Source organism: Melospiza melodia, chromosome 8 (assembly GCF_035770615.1).
Source record: "Melospiza melodia melodia isolate bMelMel2 chromosome 8, bMelMel2.pri, whole genome shotgun sequence".
Classification (NCBI taxonomy): Eukaryota; Metazoa; Chordata; class Aves; order Passeriformes; family Passerellidae; genus Melospiza; species Melospiza melodia.
The window spans coordinates 38,831,260-38,854,289 of record NC_086201.1 but is presented as its reverse complement, the minus strand read 5'-3'; positions in this window follow the sequence as shown (position 1 = coordinate 38,854,289).

Here is a 23,030-nt window from a genome sequence, read left to right as displayed (position 1 = left end):
TACTTTAATGAGAAAATCATTCCAGCATGGAGGAAGAGCTTCTGACAGAGACCAAGTGTTGCCAGCAGTTGCTCCAGGTGCTCCGGCCATCAGCCCCCAATGCACGTGGGCTTTGGCTCCCTGTGGCACAGAAGCCCCCCGGGGACACAGGTCTCTGGGGCAGGAGACGGGCACCAGCGCTGCCAGGGCTCGGGGGGTGGCAGCTCTGCTTGGGCAGGGACTCTGCCCCAGCTGCTGATGGCAGCGCTGCCCGGGCCCCAGGGCTCAGAGCAGCATTGGTGCTCGGGTCCACACGTTCCTTGTGCGAGTCACACCCGCGGGTTTAGGATGGCCACGGGCCGGGACGTGTCCCAAGGAGGCCGTGCCAGCGTCCCTGGAAGGGCCCGTGCCCTTTCCAGCGCGGCTGCGTCGGCAGCCCTGGGGGCTCCTTCTGCTGCCCTGAGCCCGCAGAGCAGGGCAGCGTTTGCTGATGCTCTGAGCCCTTCCTAAAGATCCTGTGGGGCTGCCTTGGACACCTGGGGCCAGGCATTCCTTCTAGCCTGGGCCGCTTTGGCTGGGCTGGGGGCGGCCCCAGGGCAGGCGGCAGCGTGTGCAAGGGCCCTTGGTGACACGGTGCAGCACAGTCACCGTGGCATGGAATGGGTGTCCAAGGGCCCTTTGTGACACGTGGGAAATAGAAGCTTGCCCGGGTGCTCGGAGGACACGACAGGACAGGACAGGACAGAGCGGTGCCGTGAGGAGTCCCTGCACAGCGTGCTCGTTCGCCTCTCATCCGGAACTTTTCCATAGCGTTATTCCTTCAGCTGACCTTGAGGCCAGACTGCAGGAGTTGGTGACTCGGAACTTTTCGAGGCATCTCCCATTCCTGCGGCCAGTGCCATCAAGTCCAGACCGTGGGTTTTGGTCACCTGAATCATTAATGAGGAGTCTCCTGTCATTGTGGCAGGACCCCTAAAGACCAAAGTGCAGGACTTCGTGTCCTACATCCGTCCTGGGGCTTTCCTGTTGCAGGTGCCTTGAAGGCACAACTGCAATTGCTGCCTTGGCAATATCCTGAGGCATCTCTCTAGAAGGTACCGTCAAGGCCGTGTGGTGGAATGGCGGGCAGATTCCTCGGCCTGTTCAAAGTGTTCAGAGGGAGAGACACTAAAGACCGTGGAGATGCCCCAGCACAACAGCCTGAAGATCCGGAGCAGATCCAGCCACTGCAGGATGGTGAGTGGCAGCGCTGAGCCACAGGGCTGATGGCTGAAGCCAGCTTGGCCCCGTCCCATCCCATCCCATCCCATCCCATCCCATCCCATCCCATCCCATCCCATCCCATCCCATCCCATCCCATCCCATCCCATCCCATCCCATCCCATCCCATCCCATCCCATCCCATCCCATCCCCTGGGGAGATGCCCATGGACAGGATGGAACAGGGGCAGGGCAGACACCCCGCAGTGGCCCTGCTCCATCCCCTGGGCCATCCCGGGGCTCTCCCTGCCTGGGCAGCACAGGGCTGGGCTGTGCTCTCCGGCCTCTCCCGCAGCCCCTCAGCTCTGGCCGCGCTCACTCTTTGCCAGATGCAGCCCTGGACAAGACACAAGAGCAGGAACCCAGCCGTGGCCGCTTGCGCAAAACCCTGAAGGTACCTGCAGCCACCCCGACCTGGGCTGGGCCTGCTGTCCCTGCTCAGCCCAGCACCATGCTTGGAGCATGCCATGGAGCATCCCTGCCTTCTCTGTGCTTTGTTGTCCTGCAGAGATTCCGGAAATTCCTGCGCATTCAGCGCACAAAGACCAGCACTGCAGCAGCTGAGGGCACAGCCGAGCCTGACTCAGGGCTGACCGAGCTCCGGGCAGAGCCCGATGATGTCAGCCCAGGTTTGGTGGAGCATTCTCAAGACTTTGACACCTCAGTGACTGAAAACTGGGCAAAGGCTCTTCTCACAGCAATGACCGAGGATGTGGTCATCAGAAACACTGGCAATGAAGAGACTGAGGACATCTCAAAAACTGACAGCACACCCACTCCCACTGGGATTCCTGCTCCCACTATGGATTTTTGTGATGACAGTGCTGTTCCTTCTCCGCAGCAGGTAAGCAGCCTGGGACCAGGCCTGGGGGATTACCAGGATTGTGTGTCCCCTCAAGCCATGGTCACTGGGGAGCCTCAGCCATTGAGGCCAGCACAGTGTGGGGGCAAGGGAAGCACTTCCTGGGGGAAGCAGGGGAAGTTTCTGCCTTGGACAGCACTCAAAATCTCCCCCATGGCTCCTCCAGGTGCCAGCCATTGTAAGGAGCATCCACCAGAGTCTACTGTCCAATGTCACTGTGGATGCCAGGCTGCAAAGTGACATTCTGAGGATGGCTGAAGAACACCCTTCTGATGTGGTGCTGACCCTCCTGCGCTGTGCCCCAACATGTGACAGGTACGGGGCCCACGTGCCTGCACAGCTCAGGGCCCACCAGCCTTTAGGGCCCATGGCCCTGCACAGCCTGTGCTATGGGCTCTGCCAGACAGGCACAGAGGTCCAGGACCCTGGGGCCCCTCTGTTCCCCAAGTCTGCTGCCAATGCTCCCACCCTGCCCCTCAGGGCACCGGGGCTCTGTCACCTGGGCCCCCACAGCTGCACAGGGCATGGTCCTGGGACTGAGATGCCCCTGACACAGAGCTCTGATCCCACAGAGCTGCTGCAATGATTTGGAGAACCATAAGGTCATCGGGACCAGCCATGGAGAAAGTGCTGCCAACACTGCTCTGCGTGATGGAGGACTGGCCACTGCACAGGGCATGCACCTCTGATGGGGACAACAAGGACGTTTTTGCCCTGGCTGTGAGTTTCTGGATTTGGCCTCTGCTTTTCCCTCGGTCACTTCACCGGCAGCTCTCCATCCTCTCCATGCCTCAGGCGCTGAGCTGAACCCTGGGCTAGGGGCAGGCTCAGGGGCACCAGGCCCGCTGCTCCTCCTGCATCTGCCCTTGGGCCCTGCCCCACGGACACCTCGGCACTGAGCGCTGTCTTGGGCTACTTCTTTTGCAGGCAACTCTGGTGATCTGGGTCATTGTGCCTGTGTGCCACAAGTCAATGATTCCTTATTCTGGGCACCTCTTTGTGGCTCTGCTTTTCCATGTTGTCATCACCACACAGCAGATGCCACCAGAGGAAGTTGATCACTTCTGGAGAGCATGCCAGGAGGAACACCTCCTTCCCAGCAATTACAACAGGTCCCAGTCCTCCTGTCCTTCCCATGCCCCTGTGGCCAGTGCCAGCTCTCCCAGTGTGACCTGGGCTTTGCTCTGCACACAGGTTTGCAGTGCAGGCCATGAAGGCTCTGCTCTGCCGACTGCGGTGTTACAATGAGGTGCTGGCTATGGAGCGCAAGCGTGGCTGGGACACGATGCTGTGTGCTGACACCCAGCACTATGCCGTGGGTCTGCTGGCCAGGTGAGACCCCCTTCTCCCCACTGCCCCCGGCATTTGTGCCCTGTGCCCCACTCAGTCCGTGTAGTCCTGGGCCAGAGAGCCTTGTCACTGAGGGACAGCCAAGGAGACTGGAAAAGTCTGGGAGGGGAAGGGGCCCAGACTGAGCTGCCTCATAAAGGGCCAACATGCCTTCCAGGGATGCTGGGGAAAGACCAGAAATCTGGGAGTCATTCCTGCGAGAGGTTTAGCACCCTCACCTCAGGGTCTTGGTGTCTTTTTTTCCCCCTTCCAGGGAGATGTTCCGTATCTTTATCCCGTTGTGTTCCCTCATTGCAATCCATCTAGTCAAGCGGCTGCACAGGGAGGAGCCACATTGGGATCTGCCCTTTCTGGCATTCCTTGTGGAGGTGAGCCTGGTTCCAGCGCTGCCTGGCTGAGCTGCCTCCCAGCTCCCTCCTCTCTCACAGCCACAGCTGCCTGGGACGGTGCCCACGCCCTGTGCTGCTGCCTGGGCCCAGCCCTGTGCGCTTCTGGGCTCCTGCTGGCCGGCTCCCCTGTCACTACCCTGTGCCTTTCAGGTCTTTCAGAGCCTAGATTTGATGAAATGTGGTGACAGCATACTGGAGATCATGTCAAGGTACCTGCAGAGTGAGTGCAGGGAGCGGCGTCGCCTGGCGCTCAGAGGCCTTATGGTGCTCAGCAAGGATCCCTTGAGGGTGAGAAGGGGGCAGTGGCTGAAGTTGTATGAGCAGTATGGGGTTGGGGAATGCAGTTCATTTGCCTTGGCTGGGCTTAAGGAGCTGAGGCAGCTGCTCCCAGCTCTCTGCCCTCACCTGCCCCAGTGCTTTGGGGCAGGCCTTTGGCCTGTGGGCCCTGCAGCAGCAGGGTGGCCTTGCAGTGCCAGGGCGGTGTTGGCAGTGCAGCTGTCCATGGCTTCCCAGCACAGCCTTGTGTTCCACACAGGCCAGAAGAATGTGCAGTCTGTCTAAAAACCTTGTGGAGCTGCTGGGTGATGCCGATATTTATGTTGTCACCATGACTCTCTCTGTGCTCACAAATATACTTGAGAACGAACATATCCTGATATCCTGCACCACTGCCCCGAAGCTGGCTGAGGCACTCCTGCCGCTCTTTGACTACGTAAGGCTCTGTGCCCCCCGCCATGGGCACTGGTTGCTGCCCAGAAATTTTGTGGACTTTTAGGATTTGCCCAGATGGGCTTGGAGAAATTGGTGCTGAGGTATTTTCTTTTTTTCCAGGACGACATCCATATGCAGCTGCTCTCCCTGAATCTCTTCTTCAAGGTGATGGACTTGGTAGTCAATACAGGACAAAAATCTCTGAAGAAGATTGTGAGCCAGAGCCTTCTGCCACTCTTCTTTCATTGCCATGATGAGAACAAGCGTGTGGCAATGGTGAGGTTTTGAGTTACACTGGTGCCCCCCTGGAAAGGGTCTCAGATGTCTCCTGGTTGGCTTCTCCCAGGCTCCAGCCTCTGGCTCCTGGCCTTGGCACAGGGACGCAAGTCCTTTTCTTTGGGCTGTGGTAGCAGCTCCGCATCTGTGCATCTGTTCCCCTTCAGGCCTCTCGGGAAACGCTGCTTCGTGTGGTAAGGTTCCTGAGGAGAAGGAAGCTCAAGCAGCTACTTGAGAGGGAGAAGATGTTGAAGTTTGCCAACTGCCTGGTAAGGAGGGCCTGAAGCCCCAGGCTCAGGCTGGAGAAGGCCCCTGAGGGCGGTGCTCAGGGTGCGGGCCGGGCAGCTGTGCCCCTGCCTGCTGCTGCAGCCAGAGGCTGCCCGGGCTCTTCTCCGGGCTCCCGTGGGTCCGAGCTGGGTGCCCACGGAGCCCCGGCGAGGCGGGGCTGCGGGCCGGCACTGCGGCTCCCCGGGCAGCAGCCGGCCCTCTGCCCCCTGCCCTCGGGAGCCCTTGGCCAGCAGCTGCTGGCCGCGCCTCAGGGCTGTGCGGCCAGGGGAGGCCGGGGCTGGGCACAGGCAGCGCCCGGCCCAGGGGCTGAGCCCGCGCCAACCCTTCCCTCCTGCCGCTCTCTGCAGCTGGCAGAGGACAGGAGCCGAGCGGCCGAACACTTGCGCCGGGCCCTGCGCTACCTGCAGAGCCCACAGGGGCCCCTGCGAGATGCGGCCATCATGTTCATGGGTGAGCCCCGAGCCCTGGCTCCCTCCCCGGCCCGGCCCGCCGCAGCTCGGCCCCAGCCCCGCCTGCTGCCCCGGCAGCGCCGCCGGCACGGAGCTGTGCCGCTGGGGCCGTGACAGGCTCTGTGTTCACAGGATCCGCCCAGGTACTCATGAGAGGCCAGAAGGAAGAGCTCGAGGTCCTCAGGGAGGGTGAGTGTCGGAGCGGGCTGACAGCGGCGGCTGGCGAGGGGGCTGCAAGCCCTTGCCCGGCTGCGGCAGGCTTTGCTCCCTGTACGGACGAGGGGTGGCATGGGCAGAGCACACAGAGGTTTCAGGGACACGGGCCAGGGACTTTGTGGGCAGCCCTTTGCTGCTGATCCTGCTGGCCCCTCTTCTCTTGTGGCCGATCCAAGAGCTGCCTTGGACAATCTTGGCGTGAGGTTCTCCTAGAATTCCTGCAGATGGGGGCCCTGACTGTGGCCATCCTCCTCTCTGTTCCAGCCATTCACACCCAGAAGAAAGGCAGTTTATCCCATAGTAGCAGGAATATTCAAGCCCAGTTTACTAGCCGAGCTTAAGAATTAACTTCAGCTTAAGGATCCAGGGAATCAGTGACCTAAGAACAGCACCAGAAGACACTGAAGAGGGCGTCATCTCCCATTGCCACTGGAGTTCCAGACACAGCTGACGATTGGCAGAGCTGAGCTTGTGGGACACTTGTGTGGCTTCAGCCCTCCTCCTGCCTCTAGATAGCTCCCTCCCTCCAGCTCTCACACCATGTCCATCCCCTTGTGTTCCATTCTAGTTCATCCCTTTGCTTCGCCTTCCATTTTAATAAACCGTTTGGCTTCTTCACTTTGCCTGCATCCTGTGTCGTGTCTAAGGCCCTGCCAAATTTGGTCCCCTGTTGTGCACATCAACAAGATAATGAATAAAACCAGGTTCAAAAACGCTCCCGGAAAGGCAAGATCCCAATTTTAGCAGCTTTTTCCACCTCCACGTTGCAGGAATTCATGGGTCTGCTGGATAGGGAGTGTTCATTCCAAATTTTCTGCCCACTTGTGTAGGAACACTCTAGTGACAGTGCTGATGTGGTGATTCAGTCTTCTGAGGTTTTTTGGGATATTTTTGGGGGGTTTCAGGGGGCTGGGACGGGAGGAGAGAACAGGACACAATCCAGATCTGGAAAATCCATATAGCACTGGAAATGAGGAGAACTCGGTGGAAAGAAGCACAAAGGAACTGGAAGAAAAACAGTTTTTAAGAAGGAAAAATGGGAAAAATAAGGATAACATTCCAAATGAATCCACTTGTTAAGAATAACCTCAGGGTGCAATAGGAGAAATTCCAACACAACAGGTTACCAGGGCCTGGGAGGGCCCAACTTTTTTTATTTTATTTAGGAACATTTTAGAGGTGTTTTTTAAATGATACTGAATTTTTTTCTAAGAGAATCCTACTTTTCCTTTCGGTGGAGAGTTAGGGATATGCGTGCAGAAGAAATCGGGCTGTACGGTCCGTCAGGACATCCCCCCCCTGCAGTCAGAGCTTTGCTCCGTACCTGGCTGCACCCAGCCGGACGTGAGCAGAAGGAAATGACACTGACTGCCCAAGCTATAAAAACCCTTGTGACCCCTCAATAAACGCCATTTGCTGCTCACCACGTTGGTGTCAGGAGTGCCCTGGGGTTAGGGCCACCGTGCCAGACTAAGAACCAGGTCGCCACGCCTTGAGAAGGCAACACTTTCTGAATGGACTGGAAGTTGCCTCCTGTTTATGCTGTGCTGGTTTTGCCCATCTTCATTTCTGAAATTAAAAAAAAAAAAAAAAAAAAACAGGAAAAAGAATTTTATAAAAGAGAAATATTAATAATATTATCAATAATATTAAAAATATTAATAACAATAAAATAGTAATAACAATTGTAATAAATAAGTTTTAAAGAATCTGAATATTTCTTCTTTGTAGATTTTTTGGTGAATAGAAGTTTAGGGTTTTTCTTTACAACCCAAGAGATGTTATTTTGCTATGCGTTATCCTGGAGAAAAAAACTGTTTGGTTTCTTGGGTTCTTTGGGTTTGTTCCCCTGAGTTGCTGGGAATTTTTCTGGTTGAAAATTAAAAGGTGTAGAAAATTTTTATAAAAGGGGGAGAGAAAGAAAAAAAGGCGGAAAAGCAGGGAAAAAAGTAAAAAACAAGGGGAAAATCCCTTAAAAATATAAAAAGCAAAGAAAAGAAAGAACACTTTGTTTCCAATGTGTGCCTGAGTGCCTTGATTTTTCCATGTTTTTTGGTGTAGTCCTGAGTTGTAAAGTTCTCCAGGCAGGATGCTGAGCTTGGTGGAGATTGCGGAGCCGCCGGAGGCATTCCCAGTTTTCCTTGCCACCTGTAGTATCCAATGCCATCACACGTGTGTCCATCTTGGAGCACCAAAGATGCCATTTTAATAAATTCCCAATGGCCAGAACAACATGATTCCATGGGAATTTATGACGAGAACTGGAAGATTCGATCCTCCCCATGCCCGGAATGCTGTTATTCCATGGATTGCCAGTGTTGAAGGGAAGTTGTGAGGGGAAGCAGATGATTCTAAACTCCCAAAACCTAGAGTGTTGATATTCCATGCTATGTGGAGAGTATTATTAATAATTGGTTAGCTGAGAAAGGCCATACTGACATAATGTCGCTGGTTAAGCTGAAGGAGAAAAGTCAGCAGTCAGCAAGCTGAAAGGAAAGGTCAGCAGTGACCTTGCTGCAACATGAGGATAGGGAGTAGAGACTAGTCCTGAATATATCCTGAGAATATGTAGAAAGTATCAAAAGTAGAACCATAGGAATGCAGAAGTAGGCGTAGGTGCTGATATGTAACTGACCAATCCTGAGCTCAACTTTTGCAATATGTATGAAGCTCATTATTAACTGTATTTAACCCGCCGTACTGATCAATAAAATTGAGCCTGTGATGATCAAATTGATGTCCTGGTCTCCTTCCGTCGACAAATGGTGGAGAATGCGGGCAAAGCTGAATCTCTGCCCTTTTTTCTTGGATTAAAAGAGGATTACGCCACGGTTGAGGAAGTTGGGTTTGGGTCCTTGCAGCCGGGATGGTGCCGGAATTTGAAGCACCCTTGAGGTTCACAACGGTGACTCAAGCCAATACGTGTCGCAGGAGCCTGGAGAGCTGCAACAGCGCGCGCTGATTAATAGGTATGGATAGGCAAGAGGCATACAATTTATTCGCCGCGTATTTAGAGCGGCGATGGATAAAAGGGATAGATTTAAAAAAGGAGTTACCAGGGTTATTAGCCTATGGCCATGCTAAGGGTATCTTTTCTAACCCTCATACAGTTCATGAGCTAAGATTGAAGACAGATAAGAAAAAGAAGGTAAAAAGGGAACGGTCTCATTTGAATAAGGATATCAGTGATTGCTAATTAATTTTCTATGATTAGAACAATTTTACAGTTGTGGGACCCTCAGGAGGATATAGTTGTTGAGGAGGATAACGAACAAGAACTACGATTACGAAATAAGATACGCCTTGTGTTAAAGAAAGACCTTGAGCTGTTAGCCTCATATAGTAAAAAAGCTGAAGAGGCTTTGCGATCACCACCATTGAATTGGTTGCTTTGGATTGAAGAACCAGACTTTTATACTGGTCCTTACTTACATTCACTTCCTTGTTATGTTTGCAAAAAGGATAAAGATAAGTGCTATGCATGGGTAGCTTTGCATTGTGCAGATTGTAATCAGGTTTATTGGTATTCACAGAGGTCACTAGGATATTTATGGTGTGCACCTTGTTTTGGAAAGTGGATTCGAAATTATATCTGGGTTAGAGCTCTTGAACAAAGTACTGGCCTGCCAGGACGGACAGGATTACAGCTTTTTGAGAGTGCAGAACAAGTGGTTATAGCATATCTTAGGTGGAAGTTGCAGGAAAACCTTAGAATATTTGAAATTAATAAAGCCTCACGCATCATAGCAGCTCGCTGTAAAGCTGATTTGCCTTCAAACTTATCTCATGCTATACTTGTGAACAAGGATGCTGATTTAGAATTAGATCAGTATATTCAAAAATTGACTCAGCCTTACAATAGACAATCTAGCAAACCAGGGAAAAGACAGCGAAGAAAGGAAAAACAAAGCAAGCAGAAAGAAAAATGAGGTTTGTTCTTGTTATACTGCTCAATGCTGTAGCAAGTGAAGCAGTAGGAATAACACACTTTAGTCAACCAAGGGAAAATTTATGGGTGACACTTGCTAATCAAACTAACCAATCATCACTTTGTCTTAGTCTTGGAGAAGTCACTAACCCATTTCGAACATGCCTGGTGGGACTTCCGGTGTGGTCTCCTGGAGAATTTTGCAGTTTGATAAACAATCAAACCTTATGTATGTCTAACATGTCAAACATCACATTACCAGTACAACAAGGTATACTGCAGGTCAGAGTGATGGCTATCGTCAATGCTTACTAATCCAATCACTTAACACCTCTTTGCATTCTCCTCCTGAGGAATTGGATCTTTTTGGAAGTACAAATGCCAGCATATCTAACACTACAGCTGGTGGATGGTTTAGCTTCAAACTTTCGGGTGCTCAGAATTTAAACCAACCTAAAGAAACATGGGCCACCCTAGATTCATCCCTGAATGTGAGTGAATTCTCTCCACAGAATTACAGTCAATGTAACGGCACAAATATCACAGCACCAATGAAATTACCCACAGGAATATTTTTGATTTGTGGAGACAGGGCGTGGAATGGCATACCAGCTAAACCACAGGGTGGACCCTGTTTTTTGGGAAAATTGTCACTGTTTCACCCTAATGTGTCCTTGCTAATGCAGCTGAGTCAAAATTCAAACAGGAGAAAACGTAGCATACATGACTTAGACTGCAGCCAGATAGGAGATCCACAATTTTGGGGCACATTCAAACAGGTGGTGGTTTCAACTATCTTGCCAGGAGGATCTGCCAATAAAGCCATGAATTTAGCAAAACAATTAGGATGCTGGGCAAGGGATGAGCTGAACAAGACATCACAAATTCTAGACATGCTAACTGCAGATGTGCAAAGTGTTAACCATGCTGTTTTGCAAAATAGAGCTGCTGTAGATTTTTTGCTCTTAGCACAAGGGCATGGATGTGAAGAGTTTGAGGGAATGTGTTGCATGAATCTGTCTGATCATTCGGTGTCCATTCACACTAAGATAAAATAATTGCAACAGGGACTTCACAAACTTAAGGAAGAAGACGGTTTAGGAATTGACAAATGGCTTAGAAGCTTAGGACTTGGACCGTGGCTGAGGAACCTTGTGATCTATGCTATAAGGCTACTGGGTGTAATTTTACTGTTTTTGCTTATTTTGCCTTGTAACTTTAACTGTATTCAAAACATGGTCAGCCGTACAATAGCAAAGACATGGCAAACTAATCTCCTTGCTCAAGAAGAAAACGGGGGAAATGTGGAGAGATTTATTCATAATTGGTTAGCTGAGAAAGGCCATACTGACATAATGCCGCTGGTTAAGCTGAAGGAAGAAAGTCAGCAGTCAGCAAGCTGAAAGGAAAGGTCAGCCGTGACCTTGCTGCAACATGAGGATAGGCAGTAGAGATTAGTCCTGAATATATCCTGAGAATATGTAGAAAGTATCTAAAGTAGAACCATAGGAATGTAGAAGTAGGCGTAGGTGCTGATATGTAACTGACCAATCCTGAGCTCAATTTTTGCAATATGTATGAAGCTCATTATTAACTGTATTTAACCTGCTGTACTGATCAATAAAATTGGGCCTGTGATGATCAAATTGATGTCCTGGTTCCCTTCTGTCGACACAGAAGAGGTCCTTCTTGTCCTTAACTGCACTGGCAGAATTCCAGCACCATGTCACAGGGGAATGCTGAATGGTGACAATACCTCGACTTCACTTCTGCCTTTGGTTCTGTACTGGGAGTTCTTCCACTTTCCAGTTCTAGAGAGGAAGGGGGCTCAAAGGCACAGTTTTCTCAGCAGTATTTATCAGGGAGTTTGACTGCATTCCCTGTCCTCCCTCTTCCCATGACTCAAAAGGAGCAACCAAACCCTCCATCCTTTCCTCATTCTCTTTATATTTAAACACCTTTGTCCTATGGAACATGCAGAACAACACCTTCTTAGTCCTGCCTTTCCTTTTGTTTTGCAATCTTTTTCCAGAGCCAAGGCAGAAGGATCCCTTGGGGCCAAATTAAAGCCACATTCCTGCTGCAATTCAGGGTGATCCTTCAGATAAACAAAACATATTTAGGTACACAGCTTCATCTTCTTTTCATTCTTTCCACAAAAATAATAGTAACCACAACAGGGTACAAGAACTCAGGGTTGCGTTTATTGCCTTCTTCTCCCTGTCTTCAAATATATAAAGGGGCCACTATTGATCAGAGTATTTATTGAGTGTTTTCTTAGTCTCTATGCCCGCAGGGCCTCTCTTACCTTCTTCCATTGTTTCAATAGGCATCCCATGGGGTTTGGATTTATTGGCTTGCTGGCTGACACCCTCTCTTGGACACCCACCCTGGTCCTTTCTTTATCTCCTCTTACACTCTGTTGATTTTTAATGATATTTCAATTCCCAAACTGAAATGTTATTTTTTTCTCTCCCCTTCTTGCTCCAATTACTTTTACACCACAATTGGTACACACAGGGTGTCTTTGGGCTCCCCTGCACCAATATTCTCTCCTGCAGCTGTGGCAATGTATATAAACAAAAGGACTACACCCCTACACAAGAAACAAGGGATCAGAGACCTTGCAGTCCTGCAGCCTTCCTGAGGCTTCTGTGTCACAGGTGCCTTCAAGGCCCAACTGCAGGACTTGTTAACTTGGCGCTTTCCTGAGGCATCTCTCTTTAGGGTGCCCTCGAGGCCACACTCTGGCATTGTTGTGGTGTGCTTTGTGTCTTTACTTGTTGAGTTAGTTACTGTACTGGATTTTCTACGTTTGAATAGGTTCATTCTATGTGGCCCCATATTACTTCCCAAATGGTTTCCCCCTAAGTTTTATACTCCCCCTTTCCCTATCAATCACCCTTGTGCCTACCCCTATTTCCAGACCCTTCTATGTCAATCCAGTTCTTAGCCTATCCCTTTCTCAAGCTGGTACTGGCCATGTGTGGGAGACAGCCATAGAGAAGACGAATCTGGAATTCCATGGGAGGACACCACTTTTTAAGTTACGCTGAGAGACTGGCACAATTCCCCATGGTTCTTTGCTTGTTAATGTTAATGTGCTGTTGTCAATTGACTGCTGTTCATCCCACAGTTACAGAAAGTTCTGTACTCCCCCTTCCTCCATTGGCTTTCTCTGAGAGACCCCTGCCACTCCACTCCCCCATTGGTGTATCCTGTGTCACCTCACCTCAACTCCACCCCTGATTCCCTTCCCCATTGGATAATTTGTACCCTGACCTCTCCTACCTTCCCCCAGTTATATACCCTGGCCCCCCTGCTCCTGGCTCTTCTCCCCTGGTTCCCTTCAGTGGAGGTTGTGTTCCTGCTTGTTCCTGTTTCTCTCCTCACCTTTGCCCCACCCGGACCTCTGGATCATCCCCCAATAAACCCTGCTGGATCTGCCATGCAAAGAGTCCTCTCATTTTCTCTGGTGAGGCTTTGATTACACCATCCGGGCTCAGGCATCCGGTGGGTTGGGGCAATTGTCCAGGCAGCCCGAAATGGAGATGCTTTTGGTACTGCAGGCACCCCGACAGCACCTTCCTGGGGAAGCTACTCTGGCCACCCACAGCCATGCCAGGCTGGGCTCTGACCGAACCCCATTTTTTACACTGCTTTATCCTGAACTACCATTAACTTCTATTGGACAAGATGGCACTGGCCACATGGCCGGATCTCCCATTTTGAATGCTGCAGTGCGAGATTCTCCTGCCTTGGCCACTCAAAAAGGCATCTGGGATGGTCCTCCTCCATTCCTTTCCTCACCCCAACCTCCAAGCCCTACCCCTGCAGCGGGTGCTGCCTCTGTGTGTCACAGACATCTTTTCATGAAAATCCTTTCCTTAGGATTTTTCCTCCTGAGAAGCTGTGAGGCCTCAGGAACAAAATGTAAATAGTGGTTATCTGCTGCTGTGGAATGCAAGAGGTGGGTCTGTGATTGGTCTCATGTGGATGTTTCGAATTAATGGCCAATCACAGCCCAGCTGGCTCAGACTCTCTGTCCCAGCCACAAACCTTTGGTATTCATTCTGTTCTATCCTTAGCTTAGCAATCCTTCTGAGATGAAACCTTTTCTTCTATCCTTTTTGCATAGTTTTAATGTAATATATATGATAAAATAATAAATCAAGCCTTCTGAAATATGGAGTCAAATCCTCGTCTCTTCCTTCAGCAGAACACCCCTGTGACCACCGTCACATCCGCGCTCTCCAGGCCTTCCGGGAAATGTTGCAGTGTTCAGCCAGATTCCTGCACAGGAGGGATCTCCAAAGGAAGCTGCGGCTGGATCAGACCTGGAGGTTCCGTGTTGTAAGGACGGCCTGCAAGCCCCAGCCTCAGGCTGGAGCAGCCCCCTGAACGCGCTGCTCATTGTGTGTGGCCGGCAGCTGCAGCCCCACCCAAGCCGTTCTCTTCCCTGGGCCACGCGGGCTCTGCTCCAGGCTCCTGTGCGCCCCAGCTGGATGCCCATGGAGCCCTGGCCAGCAGGTGCCACACGGGGATTTTGTCAGGGAAAATGTTCATTGGCAAGTGAATGAAAAAGAGGTTTGGCAAAGGGAGGATTTGAATGGTTGTTTTTACAAACTCAGTCCTAACAAATCCGTGTAGGATGGGTTAAAACCCATGCGCACTATCAGATTTTTTAAATACCGTAGAATGATAAAGTGGAGCAGCTGAAAAAAGTCAGAAGGATAAAAATTGATCCACAGCACAGAATTTGATTAATGGTTACATTGTAAATTAGGGCACAACGGAAATTCTTTTTTGCAGCACAAACCTGAGGCTTGCAATTGCCCTGAAAGACGTGGAACGGTATTTTCACACAGTGTTCCCAGTGCCAGCTGAGGCTTAAACAAAACCATCCTGGCCTGAAAATGACCCCTGCATGTCAAAAGTAACAAAACACTCTGGTCAACTGATCAGAAACTAAATAAGCTTAGCTGCAACCTGGGGAGTAACAGCTCTATACTTTTACCATCAATGATTTTGGCTGAAGTATCAGTGAACGGGACATCTCCAGGTTGAGAGTTGGCAGTAAATGCAGGGTTATTTATTATAGGGTTAGCTTTTGTAATGTTAACGTGCCTGGAGTGGGGAGAGGGATGAGTGTGTGTTCTTCCCTACCCTCCTCCCCATTTGTTCATTCCCACAGGTGTTCAGTGGGGTTTCTTCCAATAGACTGGTCAGCAAAGGGAGTGAGACTGCTTTTAAAATGTTTTAAAAGACTTGCAATCCATGAATTAAGCAGTTGAGTTGCATTTAGTTCAGGGTTTTAGCAGGCTTTTGCTACTCACCCTGGAGCAGTTCACCTTAGCAGTTTGCTCCTTTTATTCCAGTGACTTTCCTTTTGGACATGATCAAGTTCTGCAGCGAGCAATGCCGCTGTCTAGAGCCTTTCTTAACAAGCAATCACTTTTTTAATAACCAATCATCATTTAGTGGCAAATTTCTCCTTATCCTTTTTTTTTTTTTTTCATCAAGTGCACCCCAGAGGTAGGGAGGCAACTACTACATTAACCGAGGAAGAATACCAAAATATTTTCCCCTGAAGTTTCCCTATAGCCCCCAGAGAGGAAGCTGCATGAAAAATACCTAGGCTTGCATAGGGACAACGCCATCTCCACAAGGCAGCCGCTGCAGAATTGGCCTCACGATTAAAACTGCCAATTCTAGTTCTCCACAACAGATCACAGACTGGAGGAGCTGCAGAATTGGTTTCAGGACTGAAACCCGCCATGTCTGGCTTTTAACAACAAAACACACAAAGCACAGGGGCGTGGGTCCCCTTCAAACAGGAGCTTTTCAGCTCTGCACAAAACCCCACATAGACAAAGAATTAAATCCCTAAATCCATTTACCACGATATCCACAATTCCTTCAGAGAAAGATGCTCTCAGACTTCCAAGCCTACAGAATAAACTACAGTTCCCACAACTCCTTGAAAAATTGAAGATGTTTTTGACAATCCTCCCACCTTAGGGATAAAATGTAAGGTGGATGGAGAGGCCCTGTGTTTACTAGGAAACACACCTCCTCTCCATCTGAACCCACCTGAAAAGTTAACAAGGGCTCCGGTGTGGTGTGTCCCTGCTGCAATGGGAGCCCCTGACACATCTAATAGTCCATCTCCATTACACCCTGGACTTCCTCCTCCTGAGGGTCCAGCTGTTTTTGTGAACATTCCCACTTCCAGTGTCCCTCTGCCCGGCACAGAGCACACTGATTGTTTCCCAGCTGCTGTTTGGCTTGGCTCTCCCCTGCTGCAGAGGGAATGCTTCTGCCACTTCCTTGTAGCCGACCCTGTCCCTTCTATTATGGGGGACCACTTGGGTCCTGGGGCCCTCGGGGGCTGTAAAAATTCTGCCATCGCCTTTGTCTTTGCTTTCTCCTTTTCAGCATCCCTTTTTACATACCCTTGTTGTATCTTTCTAAGCACTTCATCCAGGGACATATTCTGCCCTTCCTCTAGTCCTCCCTGATACTGCCAGTGGGTACTCATTTTCTGCAGCTCAAAGCCATTCATCTTTCCAGTGAACCAAACAAAATCCTTAAAAGAACATCCTAATCTTTCCACCAACTATCTGCATTTCCTGGATCTTCTTTCCTCCTTGTTCTCAGTCTCTTTATTACACACCTTATACCAGAGCCAGTCCCTGTCCTGCCAAAGGGTCCAAACGTGGCCCCCAGGTCGTGATTCTCCTGCAGGGAACAAGAGGGCAGAGCTGTTCTTTATTGGCCACTAAGTTATCTCTGCCAGGGGGAGGACTGACCTTTTTGGAATCTACTCATTTGTTCAGTTTCCTTTTGTAACACTGATTGGACTTTCATTCCATGAGGGCTTTTATTCCTTTAGAATCAGGGTTTTAATCATCCATTCACAGAAAAACATTTGCAAACCAACGGATGGCCATTATTTTGCTTCTGCGTTACGTTTTCTAAAGTGACTCTCAGTGGTTGACATTAAGGCAAATGAGTTACTGCTTTGAGTTGGAAGCAAACTTGAAAATCTTTCAGGTTGTTATAAATGAAGAAGGGGATAGTTGGCTCTCATAATTAAGAGATTAATATTATGTGTATGTTAAGAGAATTTTTATAGCTGTATAGTTGTGTTATTTTTGCAAGTTCTCTCCATAGTACTTTTTCTCTTCCCCCCTTATTGCTGTCACTGGTTGGGCACTTAGGGGAGGGAGAGCTTGATACCAGGAGGCAGAGCACGGCAACACCTGACCTCCAATCAACATGTAAGAAAGTGACTTCCACCATTGGATGGCAGAGAAAGAGTTGACTGCCAAAACTTTGGGAGGGGCTAAGGGTATAAAAGGCAGAGCATCCATTTTGTAGATGAGCACGTGGGCTTTTGGCCATGGAGACTCTCAGTCCTGTAATTTTTTCTTATTCATTCTTTGATGTATTTTTGTTAAGGTTTAATAAGCCTTTGAAATTTAAAAAGTGAGCCTCGTTTCTCACAATTTTCTTAGGGCATCTCAAGTAATTTGGGAATTATGCAGCTTTTTTGACCGACTCGAGATGAGCAATGAGAGGTAAAGGTTTCCTGAAGTGAGGATACTTTATTGCCTGATTCTTCTGTGTTTTCAAGGTAAAGATATTTTTGTGCTGCGGCAAATTCCTTCAATGAGAAAATCATTCCAGCATGGAGGAAGAGCTTCTGACAGAGACCAAGTGCTGCCAGCAGTTGCTCCAGGTGCTCCGGCCATCAGCGCCTGCAGGAAGGAGCACAGCCCCCAATGCACGTGGGCTTTGGCTCCCTGTGGCGCAGAAGCCCCCCGGGGGCACAGGTCTCTGGGGCAGGAGACGGGCACCAGCGCTGCCAGGGCTCGGGGGATGGCAGCTCTGCTTGGGCAGGGACTCTGCCCCAGCTGCTGATGGCAGCGCTGCCCGGGCCCCAGGGCTCAGAGCAGCATTGGTGCCCGGGCCCACACGTTCCTTGTGCCAGTCACACCCGCGGGTTTAGGATGGCCACGGGCCGGGACGTGTCCCAAGGAGGCCGTGCCAGCGTCCCTGGAAGGGCCCGTGCCCTTTCCAGCGCGGCTGCGTCGGCAGCCCTGGGGGCTCCTTCTGCTGCCCTGAGCCCGCAGAGCAGGGCAGCGTTTGCTGATGCTCTGAGCCCTTCCTAAAGATCCTGTGGGGCTGACTTAGACACATGGGCCCGGCATTCCTTCCAGCCTGTGCCGCTTTGGCTGGGCTGGGGACGGCCCCAGGGAGGGCGGCAGTGTGTGCAAGGGCCCTTTGTGACACGGTGCAGCACGGTCACCGTGGCATGGAATGGAACCCGGTGTCCAAGGGCCCTTTGTGAAACGTGGGAAATAGAAGCTTGCCCGGGTTCTTGGAGGACACAACAGAACAGGATGGGACAGAGCGGTGCCGTGAGGAGCCCCCGCACAGCACCCTCGTTCCCGTCTCCTCCGGAGCTTTTCCGTAGCGTTATTCCTGCAGCTGACCTAGAGGCCAGACTGCAGGACTTGGAGACTCGGAACTTTTCCAGGCATCTCCCTTTACTGCGGCCAGTGCCATCAAGTCCAGACCGTGGGATTTGGTCACCTGAATCGTTAATGAAGAGGCTCCTGTGATTTTGGCAGTAGTCCTCAAACCAGAGTGCAGGACTTACTGTCCTGCAGCCTTTCTGGTGCTTCTTTGTTGCAGGTGCCTTGAAGGCACAACTGCAATTGTTGACTTGGCGATATCCTGGGGCATCTCTCTAGAAGGTACCGTCAAGGCCGAGTGGTGGAATGGCGGGCAGATTCCTTGGCCTGTTCAAAGTTTCAAGAGGGAACAAAAAGAAAGACCGTGGAGATGCCCCAGCACAACAGACTGAAGATCCGGAGCAGATCCAGACAGTACAGGATGGTGAGTAGCAGCGCTGGGCCACAGGGCTGATGGCTGTAGCCAGCTTGGCCCCATCCCATCCCATCCCATCCTATCCCATCCCGTCCCCTGGGCACATGCCCATGGACAGGATGGGACAGGGGCAGGGCAGACACCCCTCAGTGGCCCTGCTCCATCCCCTGGGCCATCCCGGGGCTCTCCCTGCCTGGGCAGCACAGGGCTGGGCTGTTCTCTCTGGCCTCTCCCACAGCCCCTCAGCTCTGGCTGCGCTCGCTCTTTGCCAGATGCAGCCCTGGACAAGACACAAGAGCAGGAACCCAGCCGTGGCCGCTTGCGCAAAACCCTGAAGGTACCTGCAGCCACCCCGACCTGGGCTGGGCCTGCTGTCCCTGCTCAGCCCAGCACCATGCTTGGAGCATGCCATGGAGCATCCCTGCCTTCTCTGTGCTTTGTTGTCCTGCAGAGATTCCGGAAATTCCTGCGCATTCAGCGCACAAAGACCAGCACTGCAGCAGCTGAGGGCACAGCCGAGCCTGACTCGGGGCTGACCGAGCTCCAGGCAGAGCCCGATGATGTCAGCCCAGGTTTGGTGGAGCATTCTCAAGACTTTGACACCTCAGTGACTGAAAACTGGGCAAAGGCTCTTCTCACAGCAATGACCGAGGATGTGGTCATCAGAAACACTGGCAATGAAGAGACTGAGGCCATCTCAAAAACTGACAGCACACCCACTCCCACTGGGATTCCTGCTCCCACTATGGATTTTTGTGATGACAGTGCTGTTCCTTCTCCGCAGCAGGTAAGCAGCCTGGGACCAGGCCTGGGGGATTACCAGGATTGTGTGTCCCCGCAAGCCATGGTCACTGGGGAGCCTCAGCCATTGATGCCAGCACAGTGTGGCAGGAAGGGAAGCAGTTCCTGGGGGAAGCTGGGGAAGTTTCTGCCTCGGACAGCACTCAAAATCTCTCCCATGGCTCCTCCAGGTGCCAGCCATTGTAAGGAGCATCCACCAGAGTCTACTGTCCAATGTCACTGTGGATGCCAGGCTGCAAAGTGTCATTGTGAAGATGGCTGAAGAACACCCTTCTGATGTGGTGCTGACCCTCCTGCGCTGTGCCCCAACATGTGACAGGTACGAGGCCCACGTGCCTGCACAGCTCAGGGCCCACCAGCCTTTAGGGCCCATGGCCCTGCACAGCCTGTGCTATGGGCTCTGCCAGACAGACACAGAGGTCCAGGACCCTGGGACCCCTCTGTTCCCCAAGCCTGGTGCCAATGCTCCCTCCCTGCCCCTCAGGGCACCGGGGCTCTGTCACCTGGGCCCCCACAGCTGCACAGGGCATGGTCCTGGGACTGTGATGCCCCTGACACAGAGCTCTGATCCCACAGAGCTGCTACAATCATGTGGAGAATCATTGGCTCGTCACAAGTAACAATGGAGAAAGTGCTGCCAACTCTAGTCCATGTAATGGAGGATTGGCCACTGCACAGCGCATGCACCTCTGATGGGGACAACGGGGACGTTTTTTCCCTGGCCGTGAGTTTCTGGGCCCATGCTCACCCCCAGGACGCCTCTCCAGCAGCTCTCCATCCTCTCCATGCCTCAGGCACAGGGCTGAACCCTGGGCTAGGGGCAGGCTGAGGGGGCACCAGGCCCGCTGCTCCTCCTGCATCTGCCCTTGGGCCCTGCCCCACGGACACCTCGTCACTGAGCGCTGTCTTGGGCTGCTTCTTTTGCAGGCAACTCTGGTGATCTGGGTGATTGCCCAGGTGCCTCACTACCATGAGGGAACAATTCATTCTTTCTACCCTCTGTTTGTGGCTCTGCTCTTCCATGTTGCCATCACCACACAGCAGATGCCACCAGAGGAAGTTGATACCTTCTGGAGAGCATGCCAGGAGGAACACCGCCTTCCCAGCAAGCTTAACAGGTCCCAGTCCTCCTGTCCTTCCCATACCCTTGTGGCCAGGGCCAGTGCTCCCAGTGTGACCTGGGCTTTCTCTGCACACAGGTTTGCAGTGCAGGCCATGAAGGCTCTGCTCTACCAACAGTGCTGTGACAATGAGGTGATGTCTATGGAGCGCAAGCGTGGCTGGGACACGATGCTGTGTGCTCACACCCAGCACTATGCCATGGGTCTGCTGGCCAGGTGAGACCCCCTTCTCTCCACTGCCCCCAGCATTTGTGCCCTGTGCCCCACTCAGTATCTGTGGTTGTGGCCCAGAGAGCCTCGTCACTGAGGGACAGCCAAGAAGACGGGAAAAGGCTGGGAGAGGAGGGTGCCCAGAAGGGGCCATCTCCCAGAGCACCCACATCCCCTGCAGGGATGCTGGGGAAAGGCCAGAGCTCTCTGAGTCAGTCCTGGGAGAGGTTTGTCCCCGACCTCAGGGTCTTGGTGCCTTTTTCCCCCTGCCAGGGAGATGCGTTATGTCTTGACCACCCTGTGTTCCTATGTCGCATATCGCCTTCTCCTGCTGCTCAGCAGTGAAAAGCCAAGGTGGGATCTGCCCTTGCTGGCATTCCTTGTGGAGGTGAGCCTGGTTCCAGCGCTGCCTGGCTGAGCTGCCTCCCAGCTCTCTGCCCTCTCACAGCCACAGCTGCCTGGGACGGTGCCCGTGCCCTGTGCTGCTGCCTGGGCCCAGCCCTGTGCGGCTCCGGGCTCCTGCCGGCTGGCTCCCTGTCACTGCCCTGTGCCTTGCAGGTCCTCGAGTGCCTGGACTTGAGGGAATGTGCTCTCACTGTCGTGAAGATCATGTCAAGGTACCTGCACAGCAAGTGCAGGGAGCGGCGTCGCCTGGCGCTCAGAGGCCTCATGGTGGTCAGCAAGGATCCCTTCATGGTGAGGAGGGGCCATGGGTGAAGTTGCGCTGTGGAAAGCAGCCCCATGGGCGTGCAGGGCTTCAGGAGCTGAGGCAGCTGCTCCCAGCTCTCCGGCCTCACCTGCCCCAGTGCTTTGGGACAGGCCTTTGGCCTGTGGGCCCTGCAGCAGCAGGGTGGCCTTGCAGTGCCAGGGCGGTGTTGGTGGTGCAGCCGTCCATGTCTTCCCAGCACAGCCTTGTGTTCCACACAGGCCAAACCTCTACGCAGCGTGTCTCGAAGCCTTCTGAAGCTTCTGGGTGATGCAGATGGAGAGGTGGTCAGCATGTCCCTCTCTCTGTTCAAGAAGATGCTCGAGAAAAAACATCTGGTGATATCTAGCACTTCTGCCCCAAAGCTGGCTGAGGCCCTGCTGCCGCTCTTTGACAATGTAAGGCTCTGTTCCCCCAGCCATGGGCACTTGCTGCTGACCAGAAATTTTGTGCTCTCTGGATATTCAGGTGTTCACCCAGGAGTAGAGGATATTTGTTGCTCAAGTATTTTCTTCCTCCTTTCCTCCAGGAGAGCAGCCAAGTGCAGGTGCTCTCCATTGACCTCTTCCGCAAGGTGATGGAGTTAGTAGTAGATGAGGGAAAAGGGCCCCTGAAGACAATTGTGAACCAGAGCCTGCTCCTCCTCTTCTTGCACTGCCATGAGGAGAACCAACACCTGGCAGAGGTGAGGTTTTCTGTGATGCTGGTGGATCCCTGGGAGGGGGCTTGGCTGCCTCCTGCCCCGGCACCTCATGGACTGCAGCCTCCTCCAGGCCTTGGGATTCCGGTGCCCTGGGCTGTGGGGCCATCTCTGGGTCTCTGCTGCTCTCCAGGCCTTTCGGGAAGCACTGCATTTTGCGGCCGGGTTCCTGGGGAAGACGGATCTCCAGAAGGTGCTGAAGACGGAGCAGCCATTGAAAATTGATGAGTGCCTGGTAAGGAGGGCCTGAAGCCCCAGGCTCAGGCTGGAGAAGGCCCCTGAGGGTGGTGCCCAGGGTGCGGGGCTGGCAGCTGTGCCCCTGCCCGCTGCTGCAGCCAGAGGCCCCGCGGGCTATTCTCCAGGCTCCCGTGGGCCCGAGCCGGGTGCCCACGGAGCCCCGGCACGGTGGGACTGCGGGCCGGCACCGCGGCTCCCCGGGCAGCAGCCGGCCCTCTGCCCCCTGCCCTCGGGAGCCCTTGGCCAGCGGCTGCTGGCCGCGCCTCAGGGCTGTGCGGGCAGGGGAGGCCGGGGCTGGGCGCAGGCAGCGCCCGGCCCAGGGGCTGAGCCCGCGCCAACCCTTCCTTCCTGCCGCTCTCTGCAGCTGGCAGAGGACAGGAGCAGAGCGGCCCAGCTGATGCAGTGGGCCCTGCGGTTCCTGGATAGCCCGCAGGAGTCCGTACGAGAGGCGGCCGTCAGGATCATCGGTGAGCCCTGAGCCCGGGCTCCCTCCCCGGCCCACCGCAGCTCGGCCCCAGCCCCGCCTGCTGCCCCGGCAGCGCCGCTGGCACGGAGCTGTGCCGGCACGGGCCGTGACAGGCTCTGTGTTCACAGGCATGGCCGGGCGGTGCCTCAGGGGGAAGAGGGACGAGCTCCGGGCCCACAGTCC